At 44.9% G+C, this 15,697-nt stretch overlaps 1 protein-coding gene across 1 annotated transcript in view; it reads left to right on the top strand.

Moving 5' to 3' along the window:
* PLXNA4 (plexin A4) overlaps window positions 1–15,697 on the top strand; it is a 365,632-nt gene that overhangs the window by 187,112 nt on the left and 162,823 nt on the right. The gene's annotated exons all lie outside the window — the stretch shown is intronic.

Raw genomic sequence — 15,697 nt, 5'->3', positions numbered from 1 at the left:
GAAGCCTGATATGTCCTCCTCACCCTCTTAGTCCCCTCCATGTCACCTAGCCACAAAGCATCTATCTCTGGGGTTTCATGAATCATCCACTCAGCAGTACACATACTGAGGGTGATTTACAACCAGGTTGAAGGCTGTGCGGGGGTGGGGGAAGACGAGCTAGACAAGGTGAAGTGGCGGGGATCACAGTTCAGTGACTACCTGACTTATGAGTCGTTCCTTGCAGAGAGCTTTTCCTTCCATGCATTTTACATCATGGAAATTATGTGACCCAGCAGACTTCATCCGTGCCTGGGAGAATCTGCCCACAGGAACAAGCCTCCCTTCTCATCCCTGACTTTCTGATCTCTAGGCCCCTGTGGTTTATATTGTCCAGAATAGATAACTGGGAGATGATGGATCCTTTGTCCTGTGATCTGTAAATCCCAGAAAGTCCTTCTTCAGGGCTGTGATATCCAGCCCTGACTGAGGGACATCCCTTTCTTCCCTAGTGTCTCTGGTTGTTTTAAAGAGTTACCCAGTGACCTCCTAAAATCCCCAAAGCAAGATAAGTCACAAGCATTTAAAAAATGCACACGGTGCATCATGCTTAGATGAAGAGGGAGAAGAACAGAGGAGTGTTTTACACTGAATGAGTCAGACCCATCATGACCCAACTTGTCCAAAGCCAGACACCACAAGGGGTGAGCAGAGGCTTCTGGCTAAAGAATGCCCCAGGTTTGGGGTTAGAATCGAGTTAAAGTGGCTGGCAGTGGAGGGAACTGTGGTTCTGGGAAAACTGGCAGAAGCCGTGCTCATTCTTGTTCTGGCTCAAAAAGCATTGTCTCCTATACCTTGATGTTCCTTCTAGGACCAGGGAGGCAAGAAACCTGGCACTTCTGAAGACTTAGAACAAAAAACGTCAACCTGTGTGGTTTCAGGGGTCCAGGCAAATTACATCTCCAGCCAGAGTCCCTGTAGGCAAAGCTCTACAAATTTCTTTTGCAAAGCCCCTTTCTTGCCATAGTTATTTTTTAGTGAATGTTTATTTCCTCTCACCATGATTCTCCTGTAATGGTGCTTAATTTGACAACTGGGAGGACAAAAGACACACAAACTAGATGGTAACTTTCCTGACACAAACACTGTTGGACAGATAGAGAATAGATTCCAGGTGATCACTACCACCTTCTGCCAGAAGCAGCATTCTAGGCATTATCCACACCATAACCCCCTCCTCATTTTGGTTCCTGTCTCTCCCTAAGCTCAGGACAGATGGTCTCTCCAGGATGTGGCACTGTCTTGGAATTTGTCATTTGCACAGAGACCTCCCCACTCCGTAAAGTCCTGCCTAAACTGCAGGTCCCCTAAAGTGCTACCTGCTCTGCCCCATCCCAGTGCACAGAAATATCTTTGCAATCTTGTCTTGAACCAGTCTCCAGGGTTAAAATCTTCTCCTAGGGTGGACTTCTGACTGCCTACCCAAGGATCTGTCTATTAATACATGCCAACTTCCCCAAAATACCTATGCCCCAGCCCTTCAGCTTGGTGGTGTAACTTTGAACAGGCCCCACCAGGGGACCCACCATATGCAGAGCAGATGTCAGAGGTGACCCAACGTCTGCTGTTTATGGAAGCTACTCATTACTTGGGCCGAGGCATGTTCGGAGGCTTGCTTAGCCAGGCTGATGAGCGGCCAGAAGCTGGTCTCTGGCAAGTCTCTGGGAATTGGACCATGATTTAAAAACATCAAAATGCTTAGGGGGATATGTAAAGGGGGGTTGCCTGGAAGACAGACATGCTAGAGTAACTGGAGAGCTTACTTGCACTCTGATTCTGGCCTTGAAATCCTTGCTTTCAGCAACTTGGCATATGGAAAAATCAGTTTGTTTGGTGTGTGATCTGAGTTCACTTAATCATCCCCTGCCTATCATTTCTCTCTGGGGGAGAGAGAGAGGAGAGAGAGAGAGAGAGAGAGAGAGAGAGAGAGAGAGAGAGAGAGAGAGAGAGAGAGAGAGAGAGAGAGAGAGAGAGAGAGAGAGAGAGAGAGGAGAGAGAGAGAGAGGAGAGAGAGAGAGAGGAGAGAGAAAGAGAGAGAAAAAACAAACATCATGGTTGTGTATAGGAGAGTTGGTGAGAATCAACTCTTTTGGGAGTCTTGCTTCAAGGTATCCAGCGGAGTGGAAGCATTCATAATCAGGCCAGAGAATCCAAGTTGCTGGGAAGGCTGGTAGGTGAGGGGTTCCTCTGTGCACTTGCTGTCCAGTAAGGCAGATGGGGTGCAGTATGAGGCATTTCTGGAGGGGTTTTAGATAGGAAAATAATTAGGCCATGTGGAGGTGGCCTATACACCATAGGATGGAAAGGCCAATGATGTGAGAGTGCCAGGAAATGCAGATCTCTCCCAGGGCAGACCTTCTGTCATTAGGCAGAAGGGTACCTACCCAGTGGCCTCAGGTTGCCAGAGTGGGGAACAGGTGAAGAGAGAAGTGACCAGGTCTGAATACATTTGCATCTTCTCCAGTCTGGGGGTATTTTCCTGTGACTCAAGTTGGGATTCCTGAATCAAGTGCCAGAATCACCAGGATTTTTCCAAATGCAAGTTCCCTAGCTCCATCATCATGCCTAGAGTTCAGGGAAACTTGCTGAAGAATCTGCATTAGCACAAGGACTACAGGAAGATTTACATCTCTGAAGATGGAAAACCGGGATGGTCGACATATGCTTCCCAACTACTTCCCAAGTAATAACAGTTTTCCCTTTTTGAGAGACAAGTTTAAAAATAATAGAGGAAAGGATGAGAGAGGGCGTGCAGAGGAAAGAGCAGAAGACTTGTGGATAGCTCCTCACCAAAAAACTTCCTGCCTAGGATCTTTCTGTGGAGTACTTGGAGTCCCAAACAGGGTCTGACTCTCCAGTCCTCACCCAACTGGTGGGGCCAAGCTTCAGAGCCTGCCATTCCCGGCCTGTTGCAGCTCTGCCACCTACTGGCTATTATAGGCACTTCAGGAGCAGCTTAGAAACCCATGGGGGGAACTGAAAAAAGCATATTCAGGTGCTTTCACAGCCCTTCAGTCCCCTTAGGCAGCCCTCATAGCATCCTCTGTCATCTCCGCCCACGATGTCAAGTACAGGTGCAGTGGCCTCTTTCTCCTTTCAAATATGATATTGGAAGGGAGATAAAAAGGATGGAAGCCAAGTGCTTGTTAAGTAGAGGTTCTGAAAAGACTTCCTCTTCCTTCCTTCCTTCCTTCCTGTCTTCCAGGAGAAGCTCTGGCTGGGAAGGTGCTGGCTAACTGGATGTGTTTTGCAGGAGCAGAAGGGGTTCCTGGGGAGAGGAAAGGCAGGAGACTGATTGGGGGATATCGTACTTCCCTCTGCAGGGTCTTGGGGGAGCCCAGAGCATGTGAACCCAGATTCATATCAGTTCCTTCCACAGCAGCGCTTAAGCTGGGTACTACTGGACAGGACAGTGTGCTTTTTTTCTGCCTTTGTTTCCCCTTTAATGAGCAGCAGAAACTAGGGCACAAAGCCTGGATTTTTGTTGCCTACCTGACCTCCTGGGCTACTCAGTGTGGGGTCTGGGAGGAGGAGGAACACAGGTATTATCTGTCCTGTTAGGAAGGGCTCCAGACTCCCAACCCCCATCTCTTCCTCAAGACCCCAGCCCTCCCCCACCTGAAGGCATGCTGTGCGTGGGAGAAACTTCTGTCTTGTCCAGGGTCAGGACCTTATGTCAAAACCACTGGGGGTTGAGTTTCATTGACCCGGTTAGCTCAGGCCTGCAGGGGAAACAGATACACGGGCCCCCGCAGCTCCCAGGGGCACAGACTCCTGCTCTGCTCAAGAATGCAGTCTGGCCCAGGCTATGCCTGCTGGCCTCCTGGCTCTGCCTGGCTCTTCACACCCCACTCCTTTCTCTGTGAGCAGAGCCAGCTAAGAGAAGGCATGGGCTGGCTGTACAATGGGTCAGGCAAGGGTCCAGGCAATGAGCTGTTCTCTGCAGCAGGATCCATCTTTGCTCTTGCAACACATGGCTTGGACATTGACTCAGCAAGCTAATGGTCAACGAAGGCTGTTGAGCCAGGATAGACAGGATCAGGGTGAACTTTGGGTCTGGTCTTGTGGGAAAACTTCAAAAATGTAAACAGAATCTAAGTCAAGTCCATTAGACCCATCCACATTAAACCCAGTAATGTATTGTCAACCAAACTCAGTCCAATCCAGTTGACTAAATCCAAGGCAACACTAATAACTGAGCCTGTGCAACAGGTGACTTTGGGTACATGTTTCTTCATCTTTTTATGCATCAATGGAACAGGAATGCAGAGTTAAGTACTGGAATTTCTTGCCCACATCCCTACCACCAACTTCCAGTGTTCTTCACTGGAAGTGAATCCCAGTATAGTATGATGGTGAGGAAAAGGACTCATGAGGGAAGAACCTCAGAGAATGGTTCCCTGATTGTGAGCAGTCATGAATGTGGGTAACCATGAATGTGTTTGTGTGGTTGTATATTGTGTGGTTATATAGCACACAATGTGAAGACCTGCAGAATTTATGGATGTGAGACCTCTTTTGAAGTTTGAAACTCTAAGCTCTGGTTTGTTATTGCTTTTTTTATGTAAAGGAGTTTAATACATGTTTTCAAATACTGACCTGCAGGCCCATGAGAGTTGGAGTCTTTATACCCATATAAATATGCAAAATAAATGCTGTCACTATCTATCCTTCTCCCAGAATTCAAATGGTTGATTCTGATGATATTAAGACTATTAAAGTTTTGCCTTTTTTTTTTTTGTGGTTTTTGGGTCACACCCGGCAGTGCTCAGGGGAAACTCCTGGTTCCATGCTCAGAAATTGCTCCTGGCAGGCACAGGGGACCATATGGGAAGCCGGATTCTAACTGATGACCTTCTTCATGAAAGGCAAATGCCTTACCTCCATGCTATCTCTCCGGCCCCAAGACTATTAAAGAGTTTATATTAGTTAAAGAGCTTGTTGTGAAAGCATAGGTTGAAAACACAATTGAGCTACAAGAAAATAGGAGAGTGTGGTTGAGAGCTATTTTCTGAAACCAAGGTGGTGAAATAGGATTTTATATTCTAGTTCTTGGAGACAGTGAAGAGATTCTTGACTTTTTTAAAGAAATGGAAGTGCTCATCCTCAGGGACCTTGTAGTAGGTTTTTAAAGTTGTGTAATTGGGGCAAAGCTTGTTTTGTTCATTTTATGAAGGCCACGTGACTCTCACCTCAACAACATGAAACAACTTCCTTTGGTATTTATTCCAGGGGCTATGGAACCTGCATCCATTCTCCTACCTCCTGCCACACAACTCTTTCACAATGAGTCTTTTTTGTCCCTACCATCTCTGGCTGAATATTTCAGGACATGTTCTTCCTTACCACAGGCATTATGGAACTCCAATTTCCCCTTTCACTATCAATTCAAATTGCTGACATTTTAGGACTACCTCTCCCCCTCCATGCCCACTACTCTTGTCTGTGGTCACATTCTGCCTGTTGTCTGTATGTAACCAAAACCAGAGGAAACTTGCAGGGGGTGATGAGCAGACTTAACCATCTATATTGGTCACAGAAACTAAACACCCAATGTGATTGACCTTTTGTCAGCTTTGTGGCAAGACACACATCTTAAAGGCCATGCCTCATAATAACAGTTGAAGAAGGCGGGGAAGGCAGGACCTATTGGCAGAGCCCATTTTGGGTCTATCTCTTGTTCAAGAGACCTAACTTTGGGAGCTAAACCTAACCTAACATTGAGACCTAACTTTGCCACCTCTCTGAGTCTTGGTTTATCTCCATATAAAACCTGAATGCAAATACCTTTCTTTTCTCTTCTTTCTCAGGAATGGGTCCTCTTATGAAATTATGTGCCTAATTATGAAATTAAGTGTCTATTGTGAGTCTACTGTTTGTGGTCTGAGCTAAGCCAGAAAATGAATGAGAAATGACTTCCTAAGTGGAGCTCTACATCTTGGTGGTGGTAGACAAGATGTCCTTGAGGTCAAGATGGGCCAAATTACCTGTCAATTTTTTATGAGCATTCCGTAGTGCCCCCTGTGGTGAGAGTTTGCACATCAATTGCTCAGTTGACCATCTGTTGTGGGGAAGGGAGGTGACTTGTTAATCTTGTATTAAACAAGATTCTCTTTATGCTATCCCTCTGGTACCAGCCACAGAGCCTGTCTCCCAAGTCTCTGTAAAATCTCTCCCTTGATCTTAGAGCCTCTCTCATGCTCCTCTAAATGGCAAAATGAAAAACCATGAATAGAGAGTGACAGAGGGTATACACAATTCTCTCTCCCCTATCTCCCTCTCCTCCTCTCTCTCAGGGGCCACACCCGGCAGTGTTGCTCAGGGGACTATTCAGTGCCTGAGATCAAACTCAGGTCTCCTGCAGACAAAGCATGTACTCATACCTTTGAGCTGTCTGTCTGGTCCCAGGACACAGTTTTCTATGGGATAAACAAGTTGCTTAGAAGGTTAGAGAATTCAATTATTCTTAATGATCTGACACCTTTATTTATGTCATGTCTGTAATAATAATAATTAAAAAATCTGTCCAAGGACTTTGCAGTCCATTGGAGGCTGAGCAAATAATTACCTGCTTGGGAACCCAGGAGGAAATTAAGCGACACAAGTCAATTTGGTCGCTGGTTCATTTTCTGTCTTTCTCACTCATGCCCCACACCAAGCTAAGCTGCTATGATAGATTCCTTTCTCCTATGCAGATGTGTTTCCAGTTCAGCTTTGCCCTGGCCTACCCGCAAGCACTGGAAATAGAGCTCACTCTCTAGTTCACATAGGGGCAGTTGTCCACACACTGTGATGTGGGTATTATCTCTCTTGACCCCAGGGCCTTGTAGTATGGTCAGTGGGGCCACTCCTGGAACCTGGACAGTACAGGCAGTTACTATCTCCTTCTCCTTTCCTGAGTTCACCCACCCACCCACCTACCCACTACTGCCTCCTTTTCTATTTCTACTCTTTGGGCCACAGATGGGAAGGGCCCAGGAAGCAGAAGGGAACCAGCGACCCCTGGTGGTGTCCACTGGCATGAGTCCAATCGAAGAGGAGGTGGAGGAAGAGTCCAATTTCATCATGCTCCATGGGGAAACCAATCTTGGGCTTCTTTTCATATTGTTTTACTACTTGTTGATAAAGAAATTGTCCGTGTGGAGTTTAAACATTTGCCTCTTATATCCCAGAGTTCTGTGTGTAAAATGCATGGTTGTCTCGGGGTCCTACTTGAAGACATAAGGTAGTTTCAGAAGGGAGAGGAGGAGGAAAGAGAACGGTATGTGTCCTGTCATGGGAGGAAAGATATCCTGTCAGGTAAGCTTCTTGGATAAGCTTCAGCCTCTCATGACAGGAATAAATGAGATATAAAATGAAGGAATTCAGCTAAGTTCCTGTTGAATATTAGAATGGTTTGGGTTCTTAGCTATTTGGTGACTTCTCTGTGACTAGGATATGCCACAGGAGTTTAATGCTCCTGAGTATCAGTAAACTGAGAGATCTATTTTTCTTTTACATTGTTTTACTTAGAGTCATAGTTTCCAAGTATCTATCAACATTAAGTGAGGATTTATTGCCCATTTGTTTGAGGTTTTATACTGTGAGGAACACAAACTGTGAGGTGTTTCCTGCACTGATTTGATTTTTGAAGATGGCACTTTGGAGAGAAATTCCTGGGCCAGTTCTCAGAAAAAACTGTGAAAATTAGGATGCCAAATGGCACTTCTCTTTAGTACTTCAACTCTAGCCTCACATCACCACTGTGAACCCTAATTTTCTGCTCTTCCTACTGCTAACCCTTCAGAGGACACCCCCATTTGCTCTTATTATGGAAGAATTAGTGAACATTATCTCAAAGAGTGTCTGGTTGCCTTTGGAAATTTGTGACTAATCCTTGAGCAGACAGTATTGGGACTTGCCTTTGCTTACTACCATTCATTCTAGAGGTGGGCAGCAAAATCATGAAATGAAATCAATGAAAACATTTCCCAGAATAGGCCTTAGCCTACTGTGCTAGGCAGCCCTCTCACTTTTCACTGCCTCCTGTCATGGTAAGATTAGTGCTAATTCTCCAGGCCTATGTCTACATCCTATATCCTTGTCTGAACTATAGCCAATATAGCACTAGAACTTGTCATTGTCTGAGGGTTCTCTGAGAGATAAAGAGACAGCCCATAGGACCAGGCATATCTCCTAGATCCTTTTCAAGGCAGAGCTATACACTTTACCTCCAACTGAGCTTCTCTCCCAAAGTTAGCTTCCCATCCCTTGTCAGAATATTTACCTCCTAAAAGGGGGTTTTGAAGCAGAGCACTGAAACACTGGAATTTAAGGCTGGCTTTGGCCACATAAGAGTCTTTTGCGTGTTATTCCAAGTTATCTACTATTTATTTGTATCTTTATTTGGTTAGTACATAGAGAATATGTTTCATTGCCAGGCTAGGTAATGGGATAATTTGCTCAGATCGCTCCCAACTAAGCCCATTCTGATTGTTGGGGCAGGGGAAGCAGACGTGGAGGGTATAATGAGGGGGGATGGAAAAAAATTGCTTTCCTGCATGATTTTCCACCCCATGCTTTGTAATGTATGAACTGTACCAGACTTGACTCTCAGCAAAAACATGGGAGCAGCAGCCTGATTCTGGGACATGTTTTCATCTCATGATTTCACTGTCCATTGCTGGAATGGCAGGTGCCATAGGCAAGTCCTTAGCAATAGACTTTAATTCAAAACACAATCCCGAGTTTCCAAAGGCAACCATTCTTCTTCTATCACATCACTTTTCTCCCCATGTGCTCCAAGCATGACAGTCCAGATTGTTTCATTCCATTGCATTGTGCCTCCATTCTTCTCCTTGATTTCTACTGCCTAAGGCTAGACTAAAGTGAACATCAAAGTTCTTAATTGTCACTATTTCTGGTGTCTCCCTCTCACATTATTAAATATAAGCAACATATTGTAGGAGATTTCAGTTTCCTATAGCAAGAAGGTGTGTGAAAGGGAATTACTTCCAGATGGTCCCAAACTCCCCTCACTCAGCACACCTTATCTTTTAACATAACATCAAAATACATCAAGTAATACTTCCCATGCATTTTATGTATAAAACTATGCAATCAAAATTGGCTTGTTATTGACTTCAAGCATAGAGAAATGATGGGCACTTGCAGATATGTTCTTGGATGTGTCATGTACAGGGAGAGCTTGGGGTTCAGACTGTCTCTACTTAACATCTAAGAAGTCAGATGCAAAGAGAAGCTTTACCCAGCTCTTGACTCAAGATTGAGATTAAATGTCCCTCATTTGAAAGCAAAGCTCAGAGTAGGACCTTACAGGTAGCCACCCTGCTCTCCTGCCAACAAAACTTAAGTGAGCAAAAATGTTTCCTAGGGGAAAAATGAGTATCTTGTAATAATTACTGGAAATTTTAACACTACTAAAGGGAATATATTGAGTGGTTTTTATCAGACAAGTCTTGATGTCTGCATCTTAGTAGTTGATATCACTGTTATTTAGGTCAATATGGAAGGTACCATTATGATTTGCATTTCATGAATATGGACACTCAGGTTTGAAGAAGTTTCCTCATGTCCCTGAAGTCACATTGCTAGTTGAAGGCAGCAGCTAGGGTAGGAATTCATGCTCACTGCCTCTGAAATCCAGAATGCCATGCCAGAAAAGTGGCAGAGAAGGCAGAGAGAGCTGACCAACTGGAGAAATAAATATATTTCTATCAATATGCTCAGGCTGTATTCCCATGCATAGAGACCTACTGGTGATTGATAGGAGCTTTTTAATCAGGAATGTTCATGCTGGTTGCTTTTTCCTTGCTCTCAGTCTTCATGTCTGAGCACAGGGAGAGACAGCATGCCCAGGAAAGAATAGCTAAGGTGGCTGCAGGTTTGGCTCGATGCTTTTGAGCTGCTCATGATCAATAGTTTGATTGCTGTGAAGTGCAAGGTCTTTGATGACACCATATAAATAATTTTATTAAGGTTGGCTGGTGACAGAGAGGATGGCTTTCCAATATCTGATCCTAAAATGTCTTTTCTCTATGGTAAGCTCTAGGAGCTTCCTGAAGAAAAAGAGTCTTACAAGCCGGCCCTAGGGAGGTGAACCATTTCTTTCTCCCAAGGTTCCTCAGTGCTGCTATCTCCCGCCTTTTCCAGACTCTCCCTCTCCAGGAGCAAAGGTCACCCTCAGATTTCAGTTCAGTGTCTTTTGGCTACTCAGCTGAGGGAGGGTAGGGGGGGGTGCTTGCAGCCAGGCTCTGTGGTTTTTGCAAGGGATACAAACTGGTCAAAAGCCTCTTTGTGAGCCTTGGGCCCTGGGGCCCCTCAGCTCTTGGCATCTGTGCATTCTTGGGCTGTCTGGTGATGTCATCAGCAGACAGGGCTACCCTTCTCCACCAAGAGCTCAGAGCTGGGGAAGGCCCTTACCCACAATGTCTGCACCACCGGATATGCTGAGCCATTCACTTGCCTCCCCCACCCCCACCCTAGTTCCCCCACCCCAGCCAGGCCTCCTGAATTCTTAGGTTCACATTTGACATGATTCCAAGTGTTTCTGTCTCAGAGTAGCTGTTGTTTAAAACCAAAAAAGGGGGGTATGTGGGCAGTGTTTGGGAGAGAGTATGGGTGGTATGACTGTGGGAGCAGTCAAGGGAAGAGGGGTGCTGTGTGAGGTGGCGCTGAATGGCAGTGATGATGACACTGTTTCTCAGGCACTCAGTGGTCCACTCAGAGGTCTCTTGGCATGAAGCCCAGTTTGAAAGCCTTCAAATCCAGCTGGGCTCTGCTCCCATATATGTCCTTGGATCCAATAGATAGGAAAGCCCCATGATAAAGGGCAGTGGAAGAGCAGACAGGGAGCCCTGTGAGACTCCAGTGCCATGTCCAAGCACCTTCTATCTAGGAGACTTAGAGAGAATTCAGCACAGTGGTATGGAAGTGGGTGTTATGTTAACACTGACTGTATACCCACACTTTTCTTTAAATTTTTTTTATTTGTATGGGGAATTAACTCCCAAGTTCAGAAAACCCTAGGGAGCCCTCCTGTTGATTATCAGCCAATCAAACGAAAGGTTCAAGATGATTTAAATGAATAGTGTGGTGTTGTTTGAGCCCTAGGGTACTAGAGATACCTAGGCTACCCTGGTAGTGCTTATAAGTCTCTAAGATCACACCCTACAGTGCTAAGGGAACCATATGCAGTGTTTGGATGGAACTGGGATTGGCAATATGCAAGGCAAGTGCCATGCCCAGTACTGTCTCTTCTTTTCTACACTTACCTCTTCATTATCTTCATGAAACACTTGGGTTTCAGCCAGCACAACCTTTCTTCCCAGGTGGGCATCTCTGTAGTAGGTTTCTTACCATCTACTTCTCTGGTGTCCACAGGCTGTGCCTGCACTCCTTGCTTGTATTCACTGGACGAGCCAGCTAATCTCCCTGAACAGAATTAGATAACATCTGGGCAAATCCTGTGTTGGGTGCCTAAGTCCAGAGTGCCATGCCCCAGGGTTCACCATGTACTTCAGTCCCAAAAGATATGGATTCCCCAGCCTCAGAACAGGAGCAAAGAGTGGTTTGGGAAACATGTCTGAAGGGCAACTTTGAGGTGAATACACATGTGTCCATGGGTGTCTGGTGTCTATTTATCATGGGGTAGGAACTAGGATGTGAATTCCCATCTGGAGAGGACTGAGGTGAGGGTAAGAGAAGGGGTTGCAGCTGCATTGTTGATCCATGGATGAAAGGGACAGTGGCTAGTGATGTTTGGTTTGAAGTGGGAACAAGGAGGCCACTTCTGAAGCTGGAAAAATACCTTGACAGTGCCCACTTCTGCTCCACTCAACTTGTTTCTCTGTGACTGGCACTAAGTTAGCACCTAGCCACTGAGATCTCCCAAAAGCCCATGCAAGTCACCCCAGCTCTCTGGCCTCTCCCACTTCTCTTTCTCTTCCTCCTTGGTCTTCTCTTTATGCTTTAGCCAGACTGGGGTCTCTCCTCCTTGTACAGAGCTACCAGAGAAACTGTTGGGAGGAGTAGGTAAAGGAGAAAATGAGGAGGAAGGCAATGCTGGCATGCCTCTCAGCACTCACACGACACCTCTGTTCACTCCAATCCATCAGTACGTCTCAAATCAATCATTCATTCATTCAACAGAGGGACCCTTGATGCTGACTTATCATGGTGCACTAGAATTTTGTTTCCCTGCTTTGCAGCCTATGTGGCAAGATGATGAGTGACTGGCCAGGGTGGCATCACTGGGAGCCTTGGGGAGCAACAGAAAAAGCTCAATAGTTAGATCCTGTAGGTCCTTTATTCTTTGCTTTCCGAGAGACACGGATTCCTGAAACTTACCTGAGAAGGGTTCCGTTCACTCACTTTCCACTCAGAGTCCTCACTACTTAGTGGGACACTGGTCAAGGTCAAGATGGAGTCAGGGTCTCTGAGAAAAGAGTAGTCACTTGTAGAGTCAAGCAAGCAGAATCTGGTCCCATCACCTTCCTTCTTGGACATCTTTCTTATGGGTATGTACCCTGATGTCCTAGATTGGTTTCCATTCTGCAATAGCCCAGCTTGCATTTCATGGTATCTGGCTATATGGAAGAGGCAAGACTGGCCTTCTGCCACTTGCATCAGGTATGCAAAAAGAAGAGGAGAATAGATTGGATTTCTGCCACTGCTACCATGTTGGGTGAGCCTCTCAGGTCTGGTGACTCTAAGGAGATGATATCATCATCCTGTACACCTCCTGTCCTGCCTATAGGCACATTAAGGTTTGAGCATCTGGGTTAAGAGTTCAGGGAAGCCTTGGGATATTGGTTTCTGAATATCACCAGCTTCCTGTTCCAGCTCATTTACTTACCTGCCAGAAAAAAACCCACTTTCCTCTTCTACCTGGGTCTTGCCCAGGGATATTTGGGAAAGGTGCAAGAATTAAATAAGAGGGGGTGGGAGACCTGGGAGCAGTTTGTGTCTTTGAAGATGAATAGTGCTATTTGCTCATTAGGGAAATTATTCCAAGCAAGACAGCAGCCAGAATGCTCTAGTGCAAGCATCTGCCTGCTACAGGGAGACGATATTTATTGTTCAATTCTTCAATGATGTAAATAAACAGCTCGGCCCAGATAATGTTCCAGTAAACAAGCAAGCAGCTGCCAGGCACACCCCAGATTGCTGACCTTTGCGGGGGCTACCCTGCTGATAGCAGTCTACCTTGCATCATTGGCATGTCCCATGCCAGTAAGGGAGAGATGGTAGTGTCCACAAGTGGATAGGTTAGAGGGACCCAAGCCTACATGACCTTCCAGGCTGGAGTCTGAGAGCTGAGGAGAGCAGGGGGGCAGGTATCAGTTTTCAGAGAATAGAGAGGCCAGTGAGTACCTGTGTGCATGTCCCTGAGAAGCCATGTGTATGGTGGAGGTTTCTGGCTGCCACAGGCAGGGCTTATGGGACCTGCCAGCAGAACATACCAGAGAGTATCCCCTATCTCCCCTATCTCCCCTATGATGCGTTGCTTATCTTCATTGGGGTGTGACTGACAGAAATTGTATGTAGGTAGAAGCTTATTCTAATGATCTATGTAGAAGCTGTGAAGTAATAGCCACAATCAAGATAATTAGCAACACCATTTTCCCACACAGATGACATTCTTTAAAAAAACCCTTTCTCCTCCCCCTTTGTATATTTTGTGTTTGTGTGTATGTGTGTGTGTGTGTGTGTGTGTGTGTGTGTGTGTGTGTGTTTTAGACTTATCCCTTTTTAGCAAATTGCAAGCATTCACTCAAGTGCTGATTACTCTGGTTACATGACTGTGCATTATCATTCCAGAACTTACTTATCTTGTCACTAAAAGGTCATGCCCCTTGACCAGCATCTCCTCAATTCCTCCACATCTCAGCAGTCAGCATTCCAATCTTTGTCTCTATTAATTCTCTATTTTAGATGACACATGGCTTTTATCCATATGAAATTGGCCTATTTCCCTACCATGCTGTATTCTTGTTCCCTATGTGAAAAGAGATTTTAAAAAGTGTAAGACTTCTTTATTTTTCAATGCCAAATAATATTCCATTCGTTTTTGTGTCTCTATGAATATGCAGGTATTGTGTAAATATATAATACGTATTATATAATGCCACATTTTAAGATTTCCTCTCTTGGCTAATGTAAATGTTAGAATATTATGATGTGCTAAGTCATAGGCTCAAAGCGTACACACCATCTAGATGACCATTCTTACCCTATAAGTATCTTTTGCTGTAGCAGGAAGAAATACTCTGTCCTGGCACTATCTAGCCGGTTCTCTAGAAACTGTTTAAGTGCTTTCTCATTCAGGACATCAGGGACTTCTGTCATGCAAAAGCTGTGTCCAGGGAGCCTAATATCTGAGCATTGAGAGAGAAGGTCTGAGCATTGTCAACTGAGCCCACCTATGGTTGGATAAGGTCAGAATCAGGCCCTGAGGCCATGTATTCAGACTGCTCAGGCATATGAAAACCAATTAGTTGAAGCTCACAGGATATAAAAACTGAGGGTCAGAATCATCACACTTCCACTTGGAGATCCTGAGAGATACAGGGATGTTGTGCAGGAAAAGTGAGAGACAAGGTCCTTACTGAGGCTACCTCTAGAAGAAAATTCCCCAAGATAGCTATTAGCAATATTGCTTGCATGGTAAGCTTGATAAGAATACAAGGATGAGAATTTTCTAGAAAAATGCTGCCCAATATGGTTAGCACTGGCTATACAGACCTGTTAACCACCTGTGATATAGCTGGTTCAAACTGTCTCTTATCAGTGTGGAATATGCATTAGATTTTTGACAGTATGAAAAAATGAACATAAACTATCTCATTAACATTTTGTTTTACACTGTGACTATTTGAGGCATGCTGAGTTACAGAAAATATATTATGAAAGGTAATTTTGTCTGTTTCTTTTTAAATATAACTATAAAATTTTAATTGCACACATGGCTCATATTTGTGACTGAAACTTATGTTCTAGAATATTCTAAAATCTTCCAATAGGCCTGGGATGGGGTATGATTGGACATGTATACCCTACCACAGGCCATACCATATTTACATTCACTCTTTAAAGGAAATCACTGCCTGAAAATGACCAGGTTTTTCCCCTCTGCTACTGTTGTCCACAATTTTATTTTTACCTCCCTTTTCTAGTGTATTATATTTTTCTAAAATCTGTTAGCACCTCTACTTTTGCTACTCCAAATCAGTCTTTCCTTCTGACATGGTGGATTTTGCCTCCTCAGATAGCTTTTGTGTGATATTAGTCTCTTCTCTGCATTTGTCAGCTTGATGGGAATAGGGTGAAGTAGGTTTGTAACACTTCTGTCATCTGATGTCTACATATGACCTCCCACCAGCCTCCTCTGGGGCTAGGCCAATAATCTCTGATTATATCCTAGTAAATGGTCACATCTCCTGGGAAGAACCTACTGGGGCCTTTGAACATGGCACTGCTGTGGCCTTTGCCATTTGGCTTGATTGACATGAAATCTGAGTTTTTCAAAAGATGGGCCTCCTGGAGGGTAGGACAGAAACTGGCTCAGGGATAACAGCAGAGAGTAGACTCTGTAGATGTTCTGTAGCTGAAAAGTGCAGTAGAAAAAGTACTTGTCTTGTAGTGCAGTCTATCCTGC

The sequence above is a fragment of the Suncus etruscus genome, chromosome 1, assembly GCF_024139225.1.
Source record: "Suncus etruscus isolate mSunEtr1 chromosome 1, mSunEtr1.pri.cur, whole genome shotgun sequence".
Classification (NCBI taxonomy): Eukaryota; Metazoa; Chordata; class Mammalia; order Eulipotyphla; family Soricidae; genus Suncus; species Suncus etruscus.
The sequence above is the reverse complement of the archived record's forward strand: the minus strand, read 5'-3'. Positions and strand labels throughout refer to the sequence as shown.